The sequence below is a fragment of the Simochromis diagramma genome, unplaced genomic scaffold (assembly GCF_900408965.1).
Source record: "Simochromis diagramma unplaced genomic scaffold, fSimDia1.1 OVJJ01000753.1, whole genome shotgun sequence".
NCBI lineage: Eukaryota > Metazoa > Chordata > Actinopteri > Cichliformes > Cichlidae > Simochromis > Simochromis diagramma.
Window position 1 is genome coordinate 19,526,134 of NW_024387523.1, and position 25,466 is coordinate 19,551,599.

A 25,466-nucleotide genomic window follows, 5' to 3' on the forward strand; every position below is an offset into this window, starting at 1 on the left:
TCACCTTCACTACTGGAACTTTAACATTATGCACTCCATACTGTACAGTAATGCCACTGTTTTGCACATGTCTCAACCAACTCTGTATATTTTATATATTTTATTTTATTGTTTACTCTATTTAATTTGTAAAATATGTATACACACACACACACACACACACACACACATGTAGAAAAACATATTTAGTATACACATCCAGTAATGCATATACTATTATAAATTGTACATGTATTTATTAGTCTCAGATTTAGCCATTCTTATATTTTGCTTGTTTTTTTGTTATTGTATTTTTGCACAACTCTGTTACTTGTGAAGCTCGCACACAAGAATTTCACTCGCATGTACTGTACCAATGTACCTGCACATGTGATGTGACAATAAAAGTGATTTGATTTGATTTGATTTGAGAAGTGGTTAAACTTTCTCTTTTTCTTCATTTTTCCTATATGGTCCTCATCTCCATCACTCCCATGCAGCAATGTACAGAATTGCTTATAATCTGTAGCTTGTAGATTAAAGTAACTTTTCATCTTGAGCAGTCTTCTATGCAAGGCCACTTCCTGTCACATACCCTCATACATGTAATTGCATTCACATTTGTCACGAGTTTAATTTTTCTCACAATCAAATTACATGACAAAGTACAGTTCACATTGAATGTGATAAGACACACTTTAGTCACACTGCACTGCTGCTCTGTCTGTGTCCTCAAATGCTAAACACAAGCAGTAAAACTGGAGAAGGCACTGATACAGGAGTGTTGAAAATATTATTTTCCTGGATCAACTTTGAGTGTTTTGGACTTTTTATTCTGTCTCTTATCTATTTATATTATTCTTTTTCGCTAAATCTCTTTGCTGAAGTAAAACTAATGTAACACTTAAAGTTCTACCACAGTGGTGGAATTTTGGCAGGGATTCATATTTGATTAATAAAAGTGAAATTATATTTTTGGGGGTATGTTCTTGTTTACATGTCACATAGAAAGAAAATGGCCGCATATGTATATTGTAGCGGGGGTCTTGCCTCACTTCCACCAGAGGTCCTGCGCCCCACCACGTCACCTGCGCCGCTGGATACGCAGGAGGCCCCCTGAACCGACACCTCCCTGTCACTGGGCCAGGGGGTGGGGGTGCCGATGGTGAGGGCGGATTCCCTCTCCCGCTCGCGGAAGGGAGTAGGTTCGGCTGGATGGCTGCCCTGCCTCAGTTGGGCGATGGGGGTATGTGGCGGGGCGTGGTCTGCGGTGCTGCTGCAGGGGAGGCGGATGCACCTGAGCAACATCACTCCTCGCCGCTTAAAATGGGAACTGGGTCCTGTTATTATGTTGTTGTTGTTGGTGTGTATGTTCGCCGGCGACCAGAAAGTCACGGCCGCGTGTTGTGAACAGCAACCAAGTGTAAATAAACGATGCTGAAATGAACATCTCACCCTAAGACAGCTGGGATAGCCCCCCCACCCCCGCGATCCTGAAAAGGATAAGCGGTGGAGAATGGATGAATGGACGTCATCGGGTCTGTCGTGGTTCTATTACATATATATACAGTCATAGGATTCCATATTTGCTGAAAGAAAAGAATAAAAAAAAAATCATTTTGTTTGCTTTATGGCTCAGTGTCATCTCAGTAGCACAGCACTGAACACTTTCATTTGTTATTGTTGTGCTCTTTCAGACCAATCTGCCGGTTTTTTCCGCACAAATTTTCATAATATAATAAGTGTAAATAAATACACATTGGACATTCTGTATGGATGCAAAGGCTGTGCTTGGAATTAAATACGGCCTTAAACCCAGTATGGTCTGATGGGGTGACTAATGTGTTTTTCTCTTCTTGTCTTTTCTGAAACAGGTTGCAATATGCACCACAGTCATCACCTGCAAGTTACTAGGCTCTAATACTAAAGTAGGGGGTGCAGGGCCAAGTCAAGGTTCTTTTACTTCCAAACATGAATATGAATTATTGCCTCATACAACCTTTGAGATGGTGGCAAATGTCAATATTACCACATACATATACACAAACTGGGAATTTACCTTACCTTACAATATCAAGCACACTGGAGACTGCTGTTGACATCTGGCACTATATAAATAAAACTGAATTTAACTTAATTGAATTGCTGTGATCGCAAACAGAACCACAACATCTCCTCATATGCCCGCATAGACTTGGTGATATATATATATATATATATATATATATATATATATATATATTAGGGGTGCAACGATATTCGTATCGATATTGAACCGTTCGATATAGTGCTTTCGGTTCGGTACGCATATGTATCGAACAATACAACATTTGTAATTTATTTTATCAACTTTCCTTCTGACGATGCTGTCTGTGTTGAGCGCTCAGTGAATCTGCGTTCGACTACTCCGCCTAGGCTGCACTGTCGAGCGCAGATCCACTGAGCGCTCAACACTGACAGCATAGTCAGAAGGAAGAGCGCAGGGCAAGCTAGCAAGACAGAAGTTAAGCTCTCCTTGCAACATGGACCTCCCCCACCCTCATTCAGACCTGGCGTTTGGAATTATTTTGGTTTTCATGTGACGTATGACCCTGAAGGTAAGCGAGTCATGGACTAAAGTAAAACAGTATGTTGGATGTGCCATGCAATGCTCAATTACATGGGTGGGAACTAGTGTGTTAGCAGCAGTTAGCTCGTTAACGTGTTGGCCGTCTAGCCCCATGCACGGGGCGATCGGCGGTAGCTCGTTAACGGAGATTTGCCGTGTTGTGGCGTTAAGGTCATTTCAACGAGATTAACCTGAAAGCACTAGTGGGAACACAACGAATATGACTGCACATTTACGCCGACATCATCCTAGTGCAAAGACAAAAACAACAAGCATGCTACTAACTTTAGCCGAGTCATTTAGACAGCTGTTAGCACATGATTCTCCTTATGCTGCTGAGAATATAGCCCAGAAGAAGCGGATAGTATAGCTTTTATTTTGGAAAGAGACATTTCTCTGTAATAAATTCTCTTTTCCAAAGATGAGTGATTCCTCAATCAGATACAGGGCTTGCAATATCGCTAGCCCGATTTTTTCAGTCGGGCTACCAAAATCTATCTCTTCCCTGCCCGTCGGGCTATTGTAGGAAGGAAAAATATATGTCAATGCTTTTGCATTCTTTCGGAAATGTAGCTGGGTAATTATGTCATTGGCATCGGTGAGCCACTGTCAATATGTGACATATTGAAATCGCGTTTGAATTTGCGCTTGTTTTTTTGCTTTCACTTTGCAATCGTGCGAACTGTGTATAGAGAGCGACAGCACTGATCTGTGAGTGATGATAATATGTGCATCAATTCCTCTGACATCGTCTTATTAATTGTTAGCTTACTATGCAAACATGACAAGTGAAATCTCCCGCAGCAAGCTTAAACATGTGAGAGGTTGATCGCGCAGAGAATCGCTGAGCTTATGTGAGTGCGTGTGTAAAAGCAGCAGGATATATATTTCAGTTCTGCTGAGCCAAATAAGACAGGTCAGGGTGAAGAAGTGACAGCCAAAGAAAAGCTTACCACAAAACGGAGAAGTTATGACAAATCAGACTATAAGGCAAAAAGAAAGTGCAGCTTTATGGTTTCATGGACAAAATAATTTCTGTGGCTGTAATATGACGAGCTAAATAACCAGGGCTGCACATAAGTGGTCCGCAGGTGTGCATTCGCTGTCAAAATAAAAAACACGCACAAGGGTTAGGGTTAAATTTAAAAACTGTACTTTTGAGTTAAAATATATATTTATAATTTTAATAAATGACAAATTAAAAAGGCATGAACATTTTTTTGTATCGAAAAAATATCGAACCGTGACACCAAAGTATCGAACCGAACCGAATCGTGAATTTTGTGTATCGTTGCACCCCTAATATATATGGACAAAGTATGGGAGATCCAGAGTGGAAAAACAGCTAATTTTTAAAGATATTCTTAAAGTCTGGAGCTATGCTAGTTTGTAACTAATTTTAAGGTAGGGCAGCGTCACGTCATCATTGTTGAGACCTACCGTATTTACCGCACTATAAGGCTCACCAGATTATAAGGCGCACTGTTGAAGACTGGCTCTGTTTTCATACATAAGGCGCATCATATTATAAGACGCATTAAGACAAACAAAAAATAACTCGACCTTTATTAAGCTCATTCACAGTAACTCTTAACACTGTTAAGCTGTAACACATTAAATATTGAAAAATACACACTTTTTCCAGTACGGTACATTCAACTTCCACAATTCCCTCAAACTCTTCACCTTCCGTGTCCGAGTTACGGTAAACAGCTGGGCAATTTCGGCATCAAGCATGCCCGGATCCCTCTCACACCGGATTAAAAGGCGTTTAAAGTGCATTCAGCAGAATAAAACAATCGGATGAGTTAAAATTTAACCAACTCATTCACAGTAACTATTAACATTGTTAAGCTGTTAAACATCAAATATTGAACAATACACTTACATTTCCAGTACATTCAACTTCCACAAATCCATCAAACTCTTCACCTTCCGTGTCTGAGTTACGGTAAACAGCTGGGCAATTTCGGCATCAAGCATGCCCGGATCCCTCTCACACCAGATTAAAAGGCGTTTAAAGTGCATTCAGCAGAATAAAACAATCGGATGAGTTAAAATTTAACCAACTTATTCACAGTAACTATTAACATTGTTAAGCTGTTAAACATCAAATATTGAACAATACACTTACATTTCCAGTTCATTCAACTTCCACAAATCCATCAAACTCTTCACCTTCAGTGTCTGAGTTAAACAGCTGGGCAATTTCGGCATCAAGCATGCCCGGATCCCTCTCACACCGGATTAAAAGGCGTTTAAAGTGCATTCAGCAGAATAAAACAATCGGATGAGTTAAAATTTAACCAACTTATTCACAGTAACTATTAACATTGTTAAGCTGTTAAACATCAAATATTGAACAATACACTTACATTTCCAGTTCATTCAACTTCCACAAATCCATCAAACTCTTCACCTTCAGTGTCTGAGTTAAACAGCTGAGCAATTTCGGCATCAAGCATGCCCGGATCCCTCTCATCATTATCCGAATCAGTCTCGTTGCTGTTACTTAGCTGTTCAGTGATTATTCCAGCCTTCGTGAAAGCTCGGACGACACTTGAGACTGATACCTTAGCCCAAGCAGCCACGATCCATTGGCAGATAGTGGCGTAACTCGCTCGGCGTTGCCTCCCTGTCTTGGTGAATGTGTGTTCGCCTTCTGTCATCCAATGCTCCCACGCAGCTCGTAATTTAACTTTGAACGACCTGTTGATACCAATATCTAGTGGTTGGAGTTCTTTGGTTAATCCACCCGGAATGACGGCAAGCTCCGAATTAGTTTGCTTCACTTGGGTTTTGACAGCCTCCGTGAGATGGGCGCGCATGGAGTCGTAGATCAAAAGAGACGGAGATTTGTGGAAAAAGCCATCCGGTCTCTTGACATAAACTTCCCTCAGCCACTCGCTCATTTTCTCTTCGTCCATCCAGCCCTTTGAGTTAGCCTTGACGATGACGCCGGCCGGAAACTTTTCTTTTGGCAAAGTCTTCCTCTTGAAAATGACCATGGGTGGTAGTTTCTGGCCATTAGGTTGGCAGCCCAGAACTACAGTGAAGGATGACTTCTCGTTCCCTGTGGTGCGTATAGATACCGTACTGGTCCCTGTTTTCTCAACAGTACGGTTCACGGGGATGTCAAAGGTGAGGGGGACCTCGTCCATGTTAGTGATGTGTTCTGGCCGGATCTTCTTTTCAGTGATCTTATTCTGGCAGTACGTGCGGAAAATGGCCAACTTTTCTTTGTAATCGTTTGGCAGTTGCTGTGAGACAGTAGTTCTTGTGCGGATTGAGAGATTATGCCTTTTCATAAAACGGAAGCACCAAGAATGTCCCCCTCGAAAGTCGTTGATCTGCATGTCACGTGCTACCGCTGTTGCCTTGAGTCGAATAGAGATTGTAGAGACACTTCTACCTGCCGTTCTCTGTTCAATAACCCACTGTTCAATTTTGTCCTCTAACTGCGGCCATCGTGCCTTGTTCCCTCGGAAACTCCTTTTGGTCTTCTTTACTTGTTTTAGGTCATCTTTTTGCTTCCTCCACTTGCGCACCATGGACTCATTAATGCTGAATTGTCTGGCAGCTGCTCTATTTCCATTCTCTTCTGCAAAACTAATTGCTCGAAGTTTAAAATCAGCTTCGTAAGCGTGTCTCTTCGCGGGTGCCATTTTGGAGTCGTTATACACACACAACACGGTAATGTTGTGTTGAAGCACAGTACGTATTACTCCGCGAGGATCCTGGCAACGGTAACCGTAATGCTCCAAAAAGTGGCACTAAAAATCTTTTTTTGACAGATTTTTGAGCATAGTGTGCCACATAAAACCGGTTCGAGGTCAGTAAGCACAAACCAAAATTCATACATAAGGCGCACTGTCGATTTTTGTGAAGATTTAAGGATTTTACGTGCGCCTTATAGTGCGGTAAATACGGTAGATGATTATTAAAGGTCATCCCAAAAGAGATATTTGTGATATTCTTTTCAAGACACAGAGAGTTTGGGTTAATGCAGAAATCTTGCATTAACACTTCTCAGCTCCTGAAGTCCAGGAAATGCAAAATTATTGAAAATAAATGAATTTATCGTTAGCGTGTCACCAACATTATTATAGAAATGCATCAAACAAAAAACACAAAATCAAGTGTCTGATGGCCCAGATTTTACCTGATTCATCCTGTTTTGGACAAAATGTTAATTTTGTCAACAAAAACTATGAGATATTTTTGGGGGGCACTTATATTTTACTACTAGATGATGCAAACTAAACTAAAAATATCCTATAACAAAAACTATGTGTAAATATTTAACATTACATCATGGATTATATTACAAAAGATGGACAAATATCTAAATCTAAGGTTCACTGCATCTGTGGAATCACAGTAATCTCTGCCATAATAAAAAAAAAAAAAACACCCAGCACGCCCCTGCGGGCGGTTTATCCTTCAAGCTCGGGTCCTCTACCAGAGGCCTGGGAGCTTGAGGGTCCTGCGCAGTATCTTAGCTGTTCCTAGGACTATGCTCTTCTGGACAGAGATCTCGGATGTTATTCCCGGGATCTGCTGGAGCCACTCGCCTAGCTTGGGAGTCACCGCACCTAGTGCTCCGATTACCACGGGGACCACCATTACCTTCACCCTCCACATCCTCTCGAGCTCTTCTCTGAGCCCTTGGTATTTCTCCAGCTTCTCGTGTTCCTTCTTCCTGATATTGCTGTCGTTCGGAACCGCTACATCGATCACTACGGCCGTCTTCTTCTGTTTATCTACCACCACTATGTCCGGTTGGTTAGCCACCACCATTTTGTCCGTCTGTATCTGGAAGTCCCACAGGATCTTAGCTCGGTCATTCTCCACCACCCTTGGGGGCATCTCCCATTTTGACCTCGGGACTTCCAGGTTATACTCGGCACAGATGTTCCTGTACACTATGCCGGCCACTTGGTTATGGCGTTCCATGTATGCCTTGCCTGCTAGCGTCTTGCACCCTGCTGTTATGTGCTGTATTGTCTCTGGGGCATCTTTACACAGCCTGCACCTGGGGTCTTACCTGGTGTGATAGACCCCAGCCTCTACGGATCTTGTGCTCAGAGCTTGTTCTTGTGCTGCCATGATTAGTGCTTCCGTGCTGTCTTTCAGTCCAGCTTTGTCCAGCCACTGGTAGGATTTCTGGATATCAGCCACCCCCCTATCTGCCGGTGGTACATACCGTGAAGGAGCCTGTCCTTCCATGATGGTTCCTCGTCTCCCTCCTCTTTCTTGGGTTTCTGCTGCCTGAGGTATTCACTGAGCACTCGGTCAGTTGGGTCCATCCTCCCAATGTATTCTTGGATGTTCGTTGTCTCATCCTGGACTGTGGTGCTGACACTCACCAGTCCCCGGCCCCCTTCCTTCCGCTTAGCGTACAGCCTCAGGGTGCTGGACTTGGGGTGAAACCCTCCATGCATGGTAAGGAGCTATCTTGTCTTTATGTCAGTGGCTTCTATCTCCTCCTTTGGCCAGCCTATTACCCCAGCAGGGTACCTGATCACGGGCAGGGCGTACGTGTTGATGGCCCGGATCTTGTTCTTACCATTCAGCTGACTCCTCAGGACTTGCCTGACCCTCTGCAGGTACTTGGTGGTTGCAGCTTTTCTAGCGGCCTCTTCATTGTTCCCATTCACCTGCGGGATCCCCAGGTACTTGTAACTGTCCTCTATGTCTGCAATGTTGCCTTCTGGTAGTTCAATCCCCTCAGTTCTGACTACCTTCCCTCTCTTTGTTACCATCCGACTACACTTCTCCAGTCCGAACGACATTCCAATGTCATTGCTGTATAGCCTGGTAGTGTGGATCAGTGAATCGATGTCTCGTTCACTCTTGGCATACAGCTTGATGTCATCCATGTACAGGAGGTGGCTGACAACTGCTCCGTTCCGTAGTCGGTATCCGTAGCCAGTCTTGTTAATGATCTCACTGAGGGGGTTCAGGCCTATGCAAAACAGCAGTGGGGACAGAGCATCTCCTTGGTAGATCCCGCACTTGATGGTGACTTGTGCTATGGGCTTGGAGTTGGCCTCTAGTGTTGTGCGCCACATCCCCATTGAGTTCCTGATGAAGGCTCTTAGGGTCCCATTGATCTTGTACAATTCTAGGCATTCCAGTATCCAGCTGTGGGGCATTGAGTCATAGGCCTTCTTGTAATCAATCCAGGCAGTGCACAGGTTGGTCAGTCTGGTCTTGCAGTCTCGGCTGACTGTTCTGTCTACCAGTAGCTGGTGTTTTGCGCCTCTGGTATTCTTGCCAATTCCTTTCTGTGTCCCGCTCATGTATTGACCCATGTGCCTGTTCATCTTAGCCGATATGATGCCTGACAGGAGCTTCCATGTAGTACTGAGGCAGGTTATTGGTCGGTAGTTGGAGGGGACCGGTCCCTTCTTGGGGTCCTTGGGGATCAGGACCGTCCGACCTTCGGTTAGCCATTCCGGGTGTCTCTCGTTAATATATATTCAGTTCAGTTCAATTCAATTCAATTTTGTTTATATGGTGCCAAAGAACAACGTGTGCTAGCGGCCAATGTATTTGTTGTGTGGCCATTTAAGTTGAAGCACTTTTCCTTTGGAAAAAGATGTCTGAAGTGAGTCATCTTATATACGAGTTACTAATGGTAATGCTAGTGCTTACTGTAGGAGCAAAAAGAGAGAGCTTCTTTTCTATCCCAAAACGCATTAGAAAAGCTGGCCCTGAGATATGTTTGGATGATGCTTTCCACAAACTAAGTGGTTAAAGCTTCTATAGGTGGCTTTAACCAGGTAACTTTAACCTTCTGGTGGAAATAAATTACCCCTTCTCTACTTTCAGAACCTCTTCACAAAGTGTAGTGAAATACCATTTGCTCTGGAGCAAATACAATACACAGTGTAGGTAGACAATAATGCAGTCTGAGCACACTCTGCAGTAATTGCAGAGGAGGGAAACACTGCGAGAGACCCTTTAGCTATTAATTGGAGTTTTTTCTCTCTCTTTATTTTCTCCTGCAGCTGTTCGGGCATGTCAGTGCATCAGAGGGATGGATAAAGGAGAGCAAATATCTTCCTTTCAAAAGGCACTTCAAAGCCATGCAAAGACCGTGATGCTGATATTTATGAATAATTTTTTTGACAGTGCCTGAGTTTGGTTGAGTTTTTTTTATTTTCCCTGCCCCCTCCGCCTCTTACTAGATAAGCCAACTGAATATTGCATCGAAAAAATGTTTTATACCATGCCCGGGGGTTCTGTGAACAGAGATGACACATCTCAATGATTGATGTGCCTTCATTGTGAGCGTCTTCGATTGGAAAAATAAATGAGTGAGGAGGAAGGCTGAGTTGGTAACGGATGAATTTTGCCTGCAGTGTTGACTAGCCTGTTCCAGTTTGTGGAGGCAAAGGTTGAACAATGACAAAAAGTTCATTATTTAAAACACATTACTTTATAAATATGAAACCTTTATAGCAGTTTCATTAAAGCCCCCTTCTCTGGTATTGTTACCACTTAACTTTGTGCTAATTGAACAGTAAAAGACAGATTTGAGTTTTTGAAATGATGATGTCAAAGTGAGTACATTATATTTTTGTAACCACACACACATACACACTAAAAGCCCTTTAAATTATGTGTGAAAAATTCTGTCAACCGAACTAACAGCTCTTTTAAATTCACTGACACATCAGATAAACATGCTGGAAGGTCACTGTAGACCTCCCTCTTTGCACAGTTTACTGTATGTACCCTGTTACCTTAAGGGTCCTATTAATAGCGGTGCAAACAGCAGTATATACATGGCTGCACCATTATATGCCCAAAAGGAACCAACTATTATGTCTGTGCCACAATGCTTAAGGGACACAGCTTTTTTTTATTGTTTAATTTGTTGACTTTATTTTATTATACTGACAAACTCATTTGTTGACTATCTAAGTACAATTTAAACTTCAAAAGAACTCTAAGAACTTAGGCCAATTTTCTATCTAGATCAAGGGTTCCCGAGCCACACCAAAATTTAATGAGATCGTCCTTTGGCCTTGCTCTTTGCCAAGTTTCAGTAACTCTACAACAAACAGTAAATCCTGACTTTAGCATCAGCTGATGACTGAAAGAGCATTCAGGCTGCTATTAATGGCATTTTGCAGTTTTGCACAGCAGTCACACTTAGTACTGCAACATGACAAACGCCACGTCAGCCATAACATTACACACCCTTAGAGTTTCTGTGTCCATGCCTCAGTGAGTGGTAATAAACCTTTATCAGGCCAGATGCTAATGTTGTGGTTGATCAGCGTACGTTTACAATTATGCCACTCTTATTGTATTTATTACTACTGCTAATGTGGCAATTAAGAACTTTAATTAAGTCCAGAGCTTAAAAATACAATCGCAGAATTTTACAAAAAATATTTTTTTTACATGAAATTCACTCTCACTCGCGCTTTTTCCTCTTTAGATGCTTATAATCAAATGCAACAATACAAGTTTTTTGTTTTGTTTTGTTTTTTTGCCATTTTAACCTCGTGTAGCCTAACTACAAATTCCTGCACAAGGGAGGAACATGCAAAATGTAATGTGTTATAACATTGTGAACTGCAGGTACTAGCTGTGAACAATACAGTGAATGACGGTCAGATTAGTGTTGATGTTTTCACACAGGAGAACAGCTGATCCTCTCCATTGGCCGATCACTTGCAAAACCAACAAACCCTGCTCGTAACATTTCTTTAGAGATACCCTTCATAGCAAGGCTTTCAAACTGCAGGGTGTCAGAGACAGCAGCACGGATGTATAACAGCAATTCAACAAGTTGAAATAAGAAACTTGATAACTCTTGATGTAGATGATCACATGGTTAATATTCAGTAGAGGTATTTCTAGGATTTTTTGTGGCAGCCTGTATTGTTTGTAGACTGTTTTAAGACCTAGCACTAAAAATCCGGCCTACATATACGTCGGGCAGAACTTAATGGGATGATAACAATTTCTCTGCTCTAACATCCCAACTGGCTGTATTAGTTTTACATATCCTGGATAAGCCAAACATGCTTCACAGTATGGGGTTAGGATGTTAGCTTTAGGGGCACAATCACAAGCTTAGTCAAATCCAATTTAATTCAATACAATTTTATTTATATAGCGTCAAATCACAACCACAGTCCCCTCACGGCTCTTTAATAGACATGTGATAAAAGAGAGAACAACTCTCATGGTGTTCATTTAAAACTTCGATTTCTTTTCACATGGTATTGCAAGTATCTGAGCATGTTCAGATGTAACCACATTAACACATTGGTCATATACATATATATCTACAAAACAATTTATTTGCAGAAAACCTAAAAGATTACATTTTAGGGTTCAAAAGCAACTCTACAAATTATTAAGCATTGAATGTGTTCAAAGAATCTACATCACAGTTTCTAAACATATATTTATAGTACAAACATGTAGTCTGAAGTAGTTTCTGTTTGCATGGTAAGCATCACTTATGACATTTTGTGTTGCCATAACCACCACGGTATGTGGAAAGAAATATACTAAATTAAAATCCCTCATCCCCGGTGGTCAGGGCTGTTTTTCCTCAGACATCGAGCTACTGCTTTTTTTTGACTGGGTTTTAAATTAGTATAATATGTTAGAGTCCAAACAGGCTGGGGGCACAAGCTGCTTATTTTGCAGTTAAAGAGCAACAGAGTGGACTTTAGATCTCAATGTCTTGCAGTTTGTCATTTTTGTTTTTGTGCACAGATTGCAGCATTTGCATATTTTATCATACATATTTCCTTTCTCATTGGTCTTTTGCTGCTTTGTTCTGCTGCTGTTGCTGTAGCTCATATGTTTTCAGAGTTTTCTGCTCCTAGTTCTGTGTTCTTGATTAATTAAAACTTTCAATAGCACTGATAACCTTCATATGTATAAATAAACTTAAAATACCTATTTTCAGCATATATAGCACATATAGATCGTGCATACAGTGGCATGTTAGGCTCATTGCTGAGGCCACTCTGTCTGTGTGTGTGTGTGTGTGTGTGTGTGTGTGTGTGTGTGTGTGTGCGTGTGTCTATGTGGTATGGATTGACATTTGACCTGGCACTGTACCTGGGCTCTGGGGACATTTCGACTTTTTGCTATGTATTCATGTGTCCCCCTAAAGCATGACTTGTAAATGCATTTTTAAGTGTCTCAATAATAATTTTTTCTACTTCTTATGAGGTCATTATTTATCTTTTGACCTGTATTTGCTTAAACTGTAGTGTAAATTCATTTATTAAACTATAATTAAAAGATTTTCTGATTTTCTTAAAAGTCCACCTATACCCCTCACCTAATTTTTGTGTATTCCAATGTATTGCACAGCGACGTTTAGAGTTAGAGTGGATGTGTGTAAGTACTGCAATTTAATACACATTTTCAATACACACAGCCGGAAGTCATTGTGATTGGTAGGCTATATATATAGGCGGTACCTACAGGAAACGGCGCCACGACTTCGCGCGCGTGCCCTTTAACAAGTATATGTCGACGGCGAAGACGGATTAAAAACACAAAGGTAAGCCTTTTTTCATGTAAAATGCACCATGACTTTAATACTATATGAAATTGTAGGTGCACAGGCCTATATTAAACTGGTTTAATTTATGCTTTATGGACTGTTAGTTAGTCTTTGAAGAAGTAAAACGGCCCCAGCGTTTGTCATTGAGTAAATAAAATAGGGCTGACGACTAACCGCGTCAACGCGATAAAGCGGGCTAACCCGTGTTAGGATTTACTCGGTGTTAAAGCATTATTGTGGCTTAAACGTGTTAATGCCGACATCGCGACTAACGCGATTAACAATTAAACCAGCGCAGTCTGAATCAAAATCCCTGATGTCGCTGTCAGCTAATTTCGGGCAGTTTGTCCAATGTCTGTCCATTCTGCTGACAGCCCTAAAATAAAAGCAAGGGGTATAAGTGTTTTTAGTCGTGTATTTATTTATATGCCTGAAGAAAAAACTTCTTACAGTTTTGATGCCTAAACTTTCTCAGTACTTGTATCACTCTCTGCAGTCGCCATTACAGAAATGTCACATGTCGCCATTTTGAGAACTAGGCCTTTAACATTTTAAAAGAAGGCATAAACTAGGACTATGAATAAGTCAGCTGTGTTTATGCTGTAAACTACACTACTGCTAGTTCTGCTGCTACTGATGATGATGACAATGATGACGATAATCGTAATACTTTATATGCTTTGGTAATACAGGCAATCAAAACGTACAGGAGAACATGCGAAGGAGACGCACACTGATGCGTTCAAGAAGTTGTATGTCTCCAAATGGTCCGAGATGGTGTCTCACCGTGCCTTGAACACATTGAGTGAGGCAAAGTTTAACAAGCCATCAACATTGCCCTTTACAGATGAAGCCACAGCTCAGAATTATGCCCAACTTGCACAAGTTACACTCTCACAAATCATTGTGTTCAATCGAAGACGTTCTGGAGAGGTTTCAAAGATGCGCCTCAAAAGTTTTCTTGAAAGAGACAAAACAGCACTCCACACAGATGTTGCCATGGGGCTCTCAGAAATGGAACAGAGACTCTGTAACTATTTCTGTAGAATAGAAATAATGGGGAAAAGGGACAGAAATGTTCCAGTTCTGCTAACACCAAGCATGCTGGATGCTCTGTCACTACTGGTTAGTAGGAGGCCTGACTGTGGTATTTGTGCCACTAATATCTACCTCTTTGCAAGACCCCGATCAATGAGTCATTACAGAGGAATGGACTCCTTGCGTGTTCATGCACACCAGTGTGGAGCAAAGAAGCCTGAGTATCTAAGATCGACAAAGCTCAGAAAACATGTTGCTGCCGGCGGAGCTCACGGGCGCGTCACTGCAACCCCCCCTGGCTTCTGCTCCGTGGCTGCTGAGTGAGCCCTCATCTGGGACTCTCCTCAGCTCTTACTGGGACAGTGGCGCGGCTGCCCCTCTGTTGGTCTTCCTTGGTCTCTTGTGTTCTGGGGGCCTCTGGATGTCTGGAGTTTTGATCTCCTCCATACCTGCTTCATACCCTGGAGGACGGGGCTGTGGCTCCCCACACTCCCTAGCAGATCGTTACATGGAGAAACCTTTGGAATGCAAGCATGCTGATCCACACAGGTATGCACGCAGGTGTACACACGGGTATTCACAGACGCGGACTACAGCTTTCTTGGCTGCTGCCTCAAAGCACATTGTGCGCTGTCTATCTTGCGTGCTGCACAATATCGTTTATTATTTAGTATCTACTGATATCTACTGCTAGCTAGTTTATTGTGATGGTGCTGTTTTTTTTATTATGTTGCTCTTTGTTGTTTGCTTTCTCTTCTGTTTTTTTTCTCCATACAGGTGACCCAGGTGTTTTGTTTGTTTGTTTGTTGTTGTTTTTTTTTTTTTCTTTCTTCCCCCCTTCTCACCGTCTCTTCTCCCCTTTGGTTTTCTCTCTCTCCCTCTCTTTCTTTCATTCTTTCTCCCTGTCCTATCCCCCAGTCATGTCTGTCCCGTTTGTAGCAACTGAAAATAAAATAAATTCATAATTATAATAAAGGTCAATCAAATGGACCAATATGGCAAGGCCATGATGATCCACTTGGTAAAATAAATCCGCTTGGCATCTTTCTTGGCCTTAAGACAACAATTCTGATGGCTAAAGATCCAAACGGGACAAAAAAAAAAAGAAAAGAAAAAAAAGGTGAATTTAGTGTAAAGGTGTTCTTTAAAATGCACTAATAAACTCTGGTCACCTAATTTTCTGATTATCTTTACCTGCACTAGCCAGTGCCATCTTCACAGCCTTATAAACAAACCTTTGCCATGATGCAACCAAAAAGCAGTCTCAGGGATTGAGCACATTAAGCACAATGAATACCTGTGCCTTCCACTGGGATGACTGTGAATTTGTGATTTGCTGTAGACAGTTCCTGAGAGCGAAGAGGCAGCTTGTTAAATGAGGGTAAGCCTGGTCGAGCAGGCAGTCCCACACAGCTCTGAACTGACATTATTGAACAGATGGCATGAGAGGTCCACACTCATAGAACAGGACACCGCAAGTGCTAAATAAACCAGAATACCAAGAAATAATACTGCAGCTGGCCTGCTCTGTATTTTTCTGCGAGGGATGGAATAATCCTGCAGCGCTAGGATGAAAATAAAAGGCTCTGCTTTGCTGGAGGCTGATTAAGATTAAATTGTGTGCTCGAAGACATTTTAGGACCAATTCAAGAACACAGGTGGTCCGTGTAGCCAAAAAACAATACTCACAGTCAGGTCCATAAGAAATTGGGCAGTGACACAATTTTAATAGCTTTGCCTCTATATTCCACTATAATGGATTTTCAATGAGGCAATCACAATGTGGCTAAAGTGCATGCTTTCAGCTTTAATTTGAGACATTTAATGAACATATTGCATTAATTGTTAGGAAATAAGCAATTGATTTTAGTCCGTCAATTTTTACAGGCTCAAAAATAATGGACTGATGTCAGACCAACATGTTGGCAAACCTGCTAGCTTTAAAAGTCAGAGGAGGGTGTGGCAGAGGAGCACGGCTTTGTGAAAACAGAGAGACACGGCTGGCTTAGGATCAGCAGACCAAATCAAGCATAAAACTGGTGTATTAAATTGAGCAAAAGTTTTGACCTACCTCCCTAAATGACATGAAAGTATGCTGCATTAAAATCTGTCAAAAAATTAAGTAAATGTAACCCCATGCTAGCAAGAACAAAGGTGTCCGATTATATAAATGCTAAACTATATACATGTATAAACTAAAAAGTCCAATTTATGGCTTTTTGGTTTAAAATAAGCTTGCTCAACCAGAATCCACCTGCTATCAGTTGCGTGAGGCCACATTTTCTGCAAACAAATCAGCAACTTTGCTCCACTGCTTGGGTGTTGTTTCTTTCCCCCTTTTTTTTTTCATAATACCACATGAGTAAAGACAAGAGCAAAAATAGGCCCCCAAGGACCAATAAAAACAAACTCTTGCCTGTAACTGAATTACCTCCCACCTCCCCTAAGCCATGTCCCTCAGCCCTGGTGGTTGAGCTTCTAATGCATTTTCCACTGGTGATGAGGAAAAGGCACACTGACAGGAGAATCAGCTTTCTCAGAGATGGTAATGGGGGGAAAGAGGAGCCTCCAGCCCAGTTCCAAATCCTAATGTGTAGAGCAGAGCTGCCAGAAAGGAGGGAGTCGTGGTGAGAGGCTGTGGGATTGGTGGGATTATAATGGCTTTTGGAGCGGATGAGAGGTGCAGATGGGCTGTGGGAGGAAGCTGGGTCCAAAACCCAGTCCCGATCGCAGACGTCACTCATGTAGATGGCACCGTTTCGCTCAGCACCGCATCATAAATCCAATTAGACACTCAAATCCATATTAACACATGCATAAAGATGCAGGCAGGCACACACAGACAGTCAGGACCATACTGCAAGTACAAAATATTTGTTTTGAGAGGAAATTCATCACACAAATTGGAATCTGCATTTCTACAGCATTAAAAATCCAACTGCCAGCAAATGTTTTCTTCTGTCTTCGTGCCCTTCCTCAAAGAAGGACAGAGCTGTTGCTCTTCATAAAGTCAAAACAAACTCCACTTCTAAATCATAAAGACAAGCAGAGAGCAGCCTTCAGACTGACTCATAAAAGGTGTTTTCTTCCCCTCTGGCACGAGGCCTAAACAGTCTAACCTCAACAGTTTCATATTATCTGAGATCATAAAACCTCACAAAATCGATTCTTGACATTTTTCCATCATTGACCCAACCGCTGCAATTTCATACATTAGGTGCCAAGAATCAATCTTTAGTGAAACTCAGTCAGTGACTTGTGGCAGCTGAAGGAGCTGTTCTTAACCTTTAAAGATCTAAACATTGTGATGTGTGTTGTGTTGGATGTCCGTTCTCTCCTCCATACTAAAACTGTGTACTGATGAAATAAAAGCTATTCACTGTGAGTTCTGTGAACACAGTTTTGTTTTTAGAGCTCATAATTTTCTCTTGACTGTGCAAGTTGATATATGAAGTTGGATGTAGCAAGGTGGAGCTATATATATATAGACACTGCTGGTGGCTATAGACACTAGTTAGCAGGCATGTTTGTGTTGCACCTGCACAGTTTATGGATTGAGCTTGCTATCTAAACCGTTAACAATTAGCCGATAACTTAGCGCTTTTAAATAATTTCAATAATTTGGTTGCAAAAAGACAGTTTAAGCGCTAAAGTTGAGGTTTCAAAATGTTTACAGATCAATCTGTGACACCATGGTGGCTACCGTTAAACTGGTGAGTCCAATGAAAATGTGCTTCTACTTCATTGTTAGAAATTGCATAGGGATCAGATCCATTTTTTGCACCATGTTGTAATCGTGTTTATTCCTACTGTAAAGTTTTTGTTTGTTTGTTTGTTTGCTTGTTTGTATTTCCACACTTCCATCCATCAATCTTCATCCGCTTTATCCGGGCCCATGTCGCGGGGGCAGCAGAGAACCCAGACCTCCCTCTCCCCAGCCACCTCATCCAGCTTATCCGGGGGAACACCAAGGCGTTCCCAGGACAGCCGAGAGATATAATCTCTCCAGCGTGTCCTGGGTCTGCCCCGGGGCCTCCTGCTGGTGTGACATGCCCGGAACACCTCACCCAGGAGGCGCCCAGGAGGCATCCTTGTCAGATGCCTGAACCACCACAGCTGGCTCCTTTCGATGTGGAGCAGCAGCGGCTCTACTCTGAACCCCTCCCAGATGGCTGAACTTCTCACCCTATCTCTAAGGGAGAGGCCAGCCACCCTTCAGAGGAAGCTCATTTCTGCCACTTGTATCCGCGATCTCGTTCTTTCGGTCACTACCCACAGCTCGTGGCCAGAGGTGAGGGTAGGGACGTAAATTGAGAGCTTCGCTTTTACACCCAGCTCCCTCTTCACCACGACGGACCGGTGCAGCGTCCGCATCACTGCAGCCGCAGCACCAATCCGTCTGTCGATCTCCGGCTCCCTTCTCCCATCACTCGCGAACAAGACCCTGAGATACTTGAACTCCTCCACTTGGGGCAGGAACTCATCCCCGACCCGGAGTGGGCACTCCACCCTTTTCCGCCTGAGAACCATGGCCTCAGATTTGGAGGTGCTGATCCTCATTCCCGCTGCTTCACACTCGGCTGCGAACCGTTCCAGTGTGAGCTGGAGGCTATCACCCGATGAAGCCAACAGAATCACATCATCCGGGAAAAGCAGAGATGAGATTCTGAGGCCACCGAAGTGAAAGCCCTCCGCCACTTGGCTGCGCCTGGAAATCCTGTCCATAAAAATTATGAACAGAATTGGTGACAAAGGGCAGCCCTGGTGGAGCCCATCACCCACCAGGAACGAGTCCGACTTATTGCCGGCAATGCAAACCAAGCTCTTGCAATGGTTGTATAGGGATCGAATGGTCTGTAGCAATGGGCCAGACACCCCATACTCCCGCAGCACCTCCCACAGGACACCCCGAGGGACACGGTCGAATGCTTTCTCCAAGTCCACAAAACACATGTAGACTGGTTGGGCAAACTCCCATGCACCCTCAAGTATCCTTGAGAGGATAAAGAGCTGGTCTAGTGTTCCGCGACCAGGACGAAAACCGCATTGTTCCTCCTGTATTCGAGGTTCGACTAGCGGACAAACTCTCCTCTCCAGCACCCTGGCATAGACTTTCCCAGGGAGGCTGAGGAGTGTGATCCCCCTGTAGTTGGAACAAACCCTCCGGTCCCCCTTCTTAAAGATGGGGACCACCACCCCAGTCTGCCAGTCCAGGGGTACTGCCCCTGATCTCCACGCAACATTGTAGAGGCGTGTCAACCAGGACAGCCCTACAATGTCCAGAGCCTTCAGGAACTCGGGGTGGACCTCATCAACACCAGGGGCACTGTTGAACACCACAATCTCAGTCTTCTTATCATTTCTTATCACCTCCCACATGTAGTTTGTAACGTATTCCGTTAAGTTACTCAGTGTGAGTAACGTATTCTGAATTCTTTGGCTTACTTAATATATTGTCTTGCTTTTTTACAACTACATGAATGTAGCAATCACATCCTGCAAATTCTTGTTTGTTTTTCTCAACCAATTGGCTGTTAAGCCCAAATCTAGCTGAACAGACAACATATTTACTGTTAATTATGTTAACATAAGTTTCTTTGGGTTGGATGGAGGTGAAGTCTTTTGATGCTGAGAGCAGCTTAGTTGCTGGCAAAGTGTGCATTACATGGTCAGATTTCACCTATCCCATTCTTCTTTAAATGTGCTGTTGTTCCAAGTAAGAAATGCATTCCTGCCTGTCCACTGCTGGCTCTGGTGTGCTGGCTTTAGGTCCATTGTGTGTCTGACGCCACCAACATTAACAGGACGCTTACATTAGATCCTCTTATTTGTTTGGGTTTCTGGCAAAGCGTTTCATTACCAGCATTAGAGAGGGGATAGCCTTACATATGAAACAGGAAAAGATCACCGTGTAATCCATTTATTTCAACAAAGTAACTGTATTCTAATTATCACCTTTTTAAACAGTAACTGTAACGAAATACAGTTACTCATATTTTGTATTTTAAATGTGTAACACGTATTCTGTTACTCCCCAACTGGTTGTATTAGAGAGTGCTAACATTAAAGAAACACAAATATAATGCAAAAATGGTGTGTGTCAGTTAGGGTTTTATGTACATGTTTGCCCACATTCCCTCTCCTGAGCTGTTTGCTGCTTTTCCTAGCTATTAAAAATGTTTTTTTACTCTCATATACCATTTCATCTTGTCACATATGCATGCTTACTTCCATATCTTACGTACTGCTCCTTTGTGCCAAATGTTACCAGCACGCCAGTGTTCAGGCATCTTTGTTTAAGTTTGGTGTATTTTACTAGTAGCAGCCTCAAGCCATGAGCCAGAGAGGTGTGTTATAGAGGTCTCGCTTCCATCTGACATCATAGACTTTTTTTTTCTTTTAGTCTTCAACTCCAAACGATGCTGACATTTGAGGCCATTTATCAAACTTCACACAGCTTTCACTGGAACCACAAAAAAGTCATTACATACAACCTTTCCACATATAGAGCAAGCTCAGAATATAGACCCACGTTGTTCTGTGTAAAATTGGTTTCCATTTATTAACAGTGTTATTCCTCAGATGAAAAACATTGAATAACCTTGCCAATTGATTTAAACAAAGAGGTGATTTGTAAATGTGTGATTTCAAAAACATCACGAAGCCCTGAAAGCATATAAATGTCACGTAAACATATGTAAATGCAGAAGAAATTGCATTAAACTAGATGACAAGTTTCTTCACATATTTATTCACATATTTTGTTCATTTCCACATTACGTACAACATTACTGTGAATAAAACACCAAATTTCACATTAAACACTCGTTATTTGTCTTGCATAAGAGTGCATTGATGTCAAGCCTCAGTTTCTAAAAAGAGCATCTAAAAAGACGGCTGAAAACTCCGCCTCGGCTTCTCTCAGGCTTTGAAATAACAATAGCAATAATGTCATGTGCATGTGAACATGTAAAAAAAAAAAAAACAACCCAAAAAACATAAGAAATGCAGCATCTCATTTTCACATTAATTCTCCCGAGTCATGTGCTGCTCTTTCCTGCACTGATGGTCATTGGTTTGATAAGTGATGACAAATGGCGTGGTATTTGTTGAGAACAACTGAACATTCTGCTAAATTGTGGGGAGGAAAAGCATCACCGGTCTTTATAGCCAGCATCCAGCTATTCTCCCATGTCTCACATGTCTGTCAGATTCACTCAATGGGATGTTTGTGTGCCAGGAAAAAATGCTAAACATTATTGCCTTTTCAACATCGATTTAATGTCTCTTTCTTCTTCTAAAAAAAATGGCAGGGATTGAGGGCTGAAAAATCTCTGCAATATAAAATGCAAAATACATTCATGGTTAATCCTCCTGTCTCTTGAGTGCTGTGTATAGTCCTGTTTTACATTTTTAAACAGAAAAAGGGAAAAAACAAAACAAAACGGCACTTTATCTGTGATACAGTGTTGCTAGATTGATTGCACATACAGGAATAATGCATTGTTAGGTAAACAACAGCACCCTATGATGTTTTGCCAGCACTGTAATTTAATCACAAGAGCAAATATATGAATTCCTGGCCCTGAACACTCATTAAGGATGCTCACCATACGGCTCCTTCCTGGAATGAGGCATTTGCAGCTTCGGTGGTGAGAGTAATGACCATCATTCATACTGCCAGCTTGCATTGCCTGGTGGTGTGTTTAGCTACACATACTTGAGATTTGAAGGAAGGAAAAGCAATAGTATTTAATCATCCCCAGGGGGAGATTTGGCTTGAAACCTGTGCAGAAATGATCAATGGCTCATGCAGACAAGCAAAACACTCCATCCAGGCACCACTTACTTTACATCTCTGCCCAGTCCTTCTGACACCTGCTTTCATGCGTGCATATTGCAAGTATGAGATAACTGTGCAACATAACGTTATTTCAGAACACCACCAATTTCCCATGTGAAAAAAACAGCATTTGCAGTTGAGAAAAACAGGAAATGTAATTTAAGAAGACTTAGACTCATTTATAGTGATTGCATATCAACGTAATACAGCTGCATCTACCGTGACTCAGCAATTAGTGTCCAAAATTACACCGTGTTCTCTCTTGGCCATAAGTGTGACGTATGGCCTTTTCACTTGAATTTTGTGTCACATGTCTTCTTGAGTTCTTCCTTGCAGTGATACAGATGTGCAGTAAACTTTTTTAAAATTGTTAACAGCAATTAAATAATAAAAATGTCTAATTGGTTAATAATTGGTCTGATTGATGCATCCGAGCAATGTACATCTTATCCAACAACCCTTCAACATTTAGGAACTAAAATCTTCTGATAAGTAGGCAGCTCATTCTATCTCCTGTATAACAGTTATTTGGATGGCTGTGATAAGGCTGGACCTTTGACAGTATTTTAAGTCCTGGGAATGAGGACGAGCTAACTTAAAAGTAACAAAACCTTTGTTAAAATGACAAACAAAATCTGGTAATTACTAAACAGTGTATAATGTAGGATGTGTGAACAAGCCCATCAAAAGACTCCATCATTCACTCAGAAGCCCTTTTCTGAGCTATTATGGACCACAAACTTGTGCAAAGAAGAAACATCAACATCTGTTCAAAACTGGCCTGTGAAGGCTTATTGCTAGTGATGAGAGCTTGTTTAGGCCTGAGTAGTTTTTAGTGGATTAGTCCTCAGTTTACACACCCAGTGGCTCTGTGTTGAGCTAGCATTGAGATCAAAACTATGCCTATGATTTTTCTGACATTCTAAGGACTTTGCACAATGAATTTGTCCCACAGGCTAACACTGTCAACAGTGACTTTAACCGGTCTCCTCCTATCAGCTATGATCAAGTGCAATAAATTTAAGAAAATAATAGTAATAAAAAGTTTAACCATTAAACCAAAACTAACCAAATACCTAACTCAGGAATCAAACAAAAACAAAATGACATGTGTAAGATAAATAACTTAATCATCACTCAGTAATTGTCAGGGACATATTCTCTTTTCGAGGAGTCAATGATTCCAGAGATCATTGAGTAATTGTCCCGTTTGTGTCTTTCATCCCATCCAACCACTGTAATACTCAGTGATCAGTCTGCAAAGACAGTGTCCTGTTACTCATGCATGGACATTCTTGAAATATATGTGAATTAAATAAAGATTTCCCCTCAGACAAAAACAAACAGGTCAGAGGCAGAGACCGATGGTATCGATCATCATCCTCTTCTTCCTCATCATATCACAGATTTGTGGTTTTACACCCACATTTTATGGTGGTACAAAGCATTTTTGATCAGTTTTGCTGGATTTTTTGGACACAGACTTAATGTGACCTTTCTTCCCCCACAGAGGTAACAAACTGGTATTCTTTTAGCAGGTTTGGAGCGCACTTGCTTGATGATCATCCTTAAAAAGGGGTTTAGTCACACTTGCTGCTGATCTGTGGTGGTGCTGAGAGAGTAGCAGCCTTTCAGAGTCTTTATCCTTCGTGCCAGTGTTAGTCGATGGCTGACCCTTCTTTTGGGCTGCCACAAACATGTCACATGTGGCAGCTTCACAGCAGCTGATTTATGTAGGATTGTGCTCTTGTCAACACAATCCTACATAAATTATGTGATCCAAAACCTGAATTTCAGAAAATAACTGAAATTCTAAAATTCTTAAATATTGTTCCACAATTATCATTTCACCAATAACCATTTTGTCTTTAAGCTGAATCCACTTCCTATATAACTCCTTATGCGTAGACAAAGTTCTTTGGGACTTTGTCTATAAACCTCTGGGTTAAAGTCATATTTTTACTTTATTTTATTACAATATCTTTCAAATTATTATAATCAAGTGATTCATCAACAGCAGTGCTGGGAAGGTTACTTTTAGAATGTATTCCACTCCAGATTACAGAATACATGCTCCAAAATGTATTTTGTAATGTATTCCATTACGTTACACCAGGGGTCGGCAACCTTTCTGATGATGAGTGCCATTTAAAATTCCCTCAGAAGTCAGTGTGCCATATGATTGCATTAGCAATAAATTTAATAACGCTCCATATTAACAGTTACACACTATATAGAACCACTTTATAGAATTATATTTGTTTGCAGATGTTGGCAGCGATCAGCAAATAGTTATCAGCTATTTTGAAACAAAAAAAAGACACTTTTTATCCATAACAGCAAATGAACTGTACAACAGAAAATGCAAATGCTATTTATGGTCTCCTCACAACAATGATAAGAAAAATAAACTGGGCCAATATGGCATGTCTGTTAATACAGAGATACACATGTTAATGTGATCTCTGGTCTCCCACTCAGAGACACAGGTCTCCGAGTGTCCAGCATTCACACAGCTACCTGAGGACACTCGTGACAGAAAATCTGCTCACACAGATATGTAGAGCCAAATACTGTCAATAAGGCCTCTGCAATGTTCTGATGACAGTTAAACTTGTCAGGTAGTGATGTCCAGCAGGTGAACATGCAAGCTCCATGAACACACACAGCTGTGGATTCCAGCTGCTTCGATGTTGCATTAACTGGCATTAACTCAGCCAGTTAATGCGAGACAAATCTAGCTGCTCATTAAAGATTTCTGGTTTGATCAGAAAAGAAAACATTGGTCCATACACCTGAAAGTCCCAAAAACGCATTGTCTCGAGTCTATGGATGTATCCGTGTATCTCCGTGGTTCTGTTGCTGTGCTGAGCGGAAAGCTCCTGAAGCTTTTGAAGTGCCAGAATGTGGAAAGCTAACGATATCCCTCTCACCAGTAGGCTAAGTTATTTTTAGCCAATTACAAGTTGAATCTGGTAGTTGGGGTTGTTAGCTGATATACTATCATTAAGAAGTGGCACAACTAATGTGTCTATGTGAGCTGACTTGCGATGTGCACCGCTGGCGCGGCCATTTATTTTTTAGTGCACCTTCTCAGATTAATTCACTGTGTGTCGTGCACAGGGCTGGACTGGGACAAAAAAAACAGCCCGGCTTGACTAAAGACCGGCCCACCAGGTATTAAAGCCATAAAGCCTTTGAATGAAAACAAACGCTGTTGTGACAGTGATGTACGCTGTCTTGTTGGTATATGTATGATTTCTATACATTTTACGTCAGATAAAAACTTTGGTTGTAAGATTCAGATAATTATTTAATAAAAGCCAGACATTTTAAATGAGAATAAGAAAGTATTTCTTTGTGCCCTCCTTTCCCTGTTAATGCCCTACCTGGCCACCTGACAAAACTTTGCTAGACCCGCCCCTGCACAGTTACCAGCT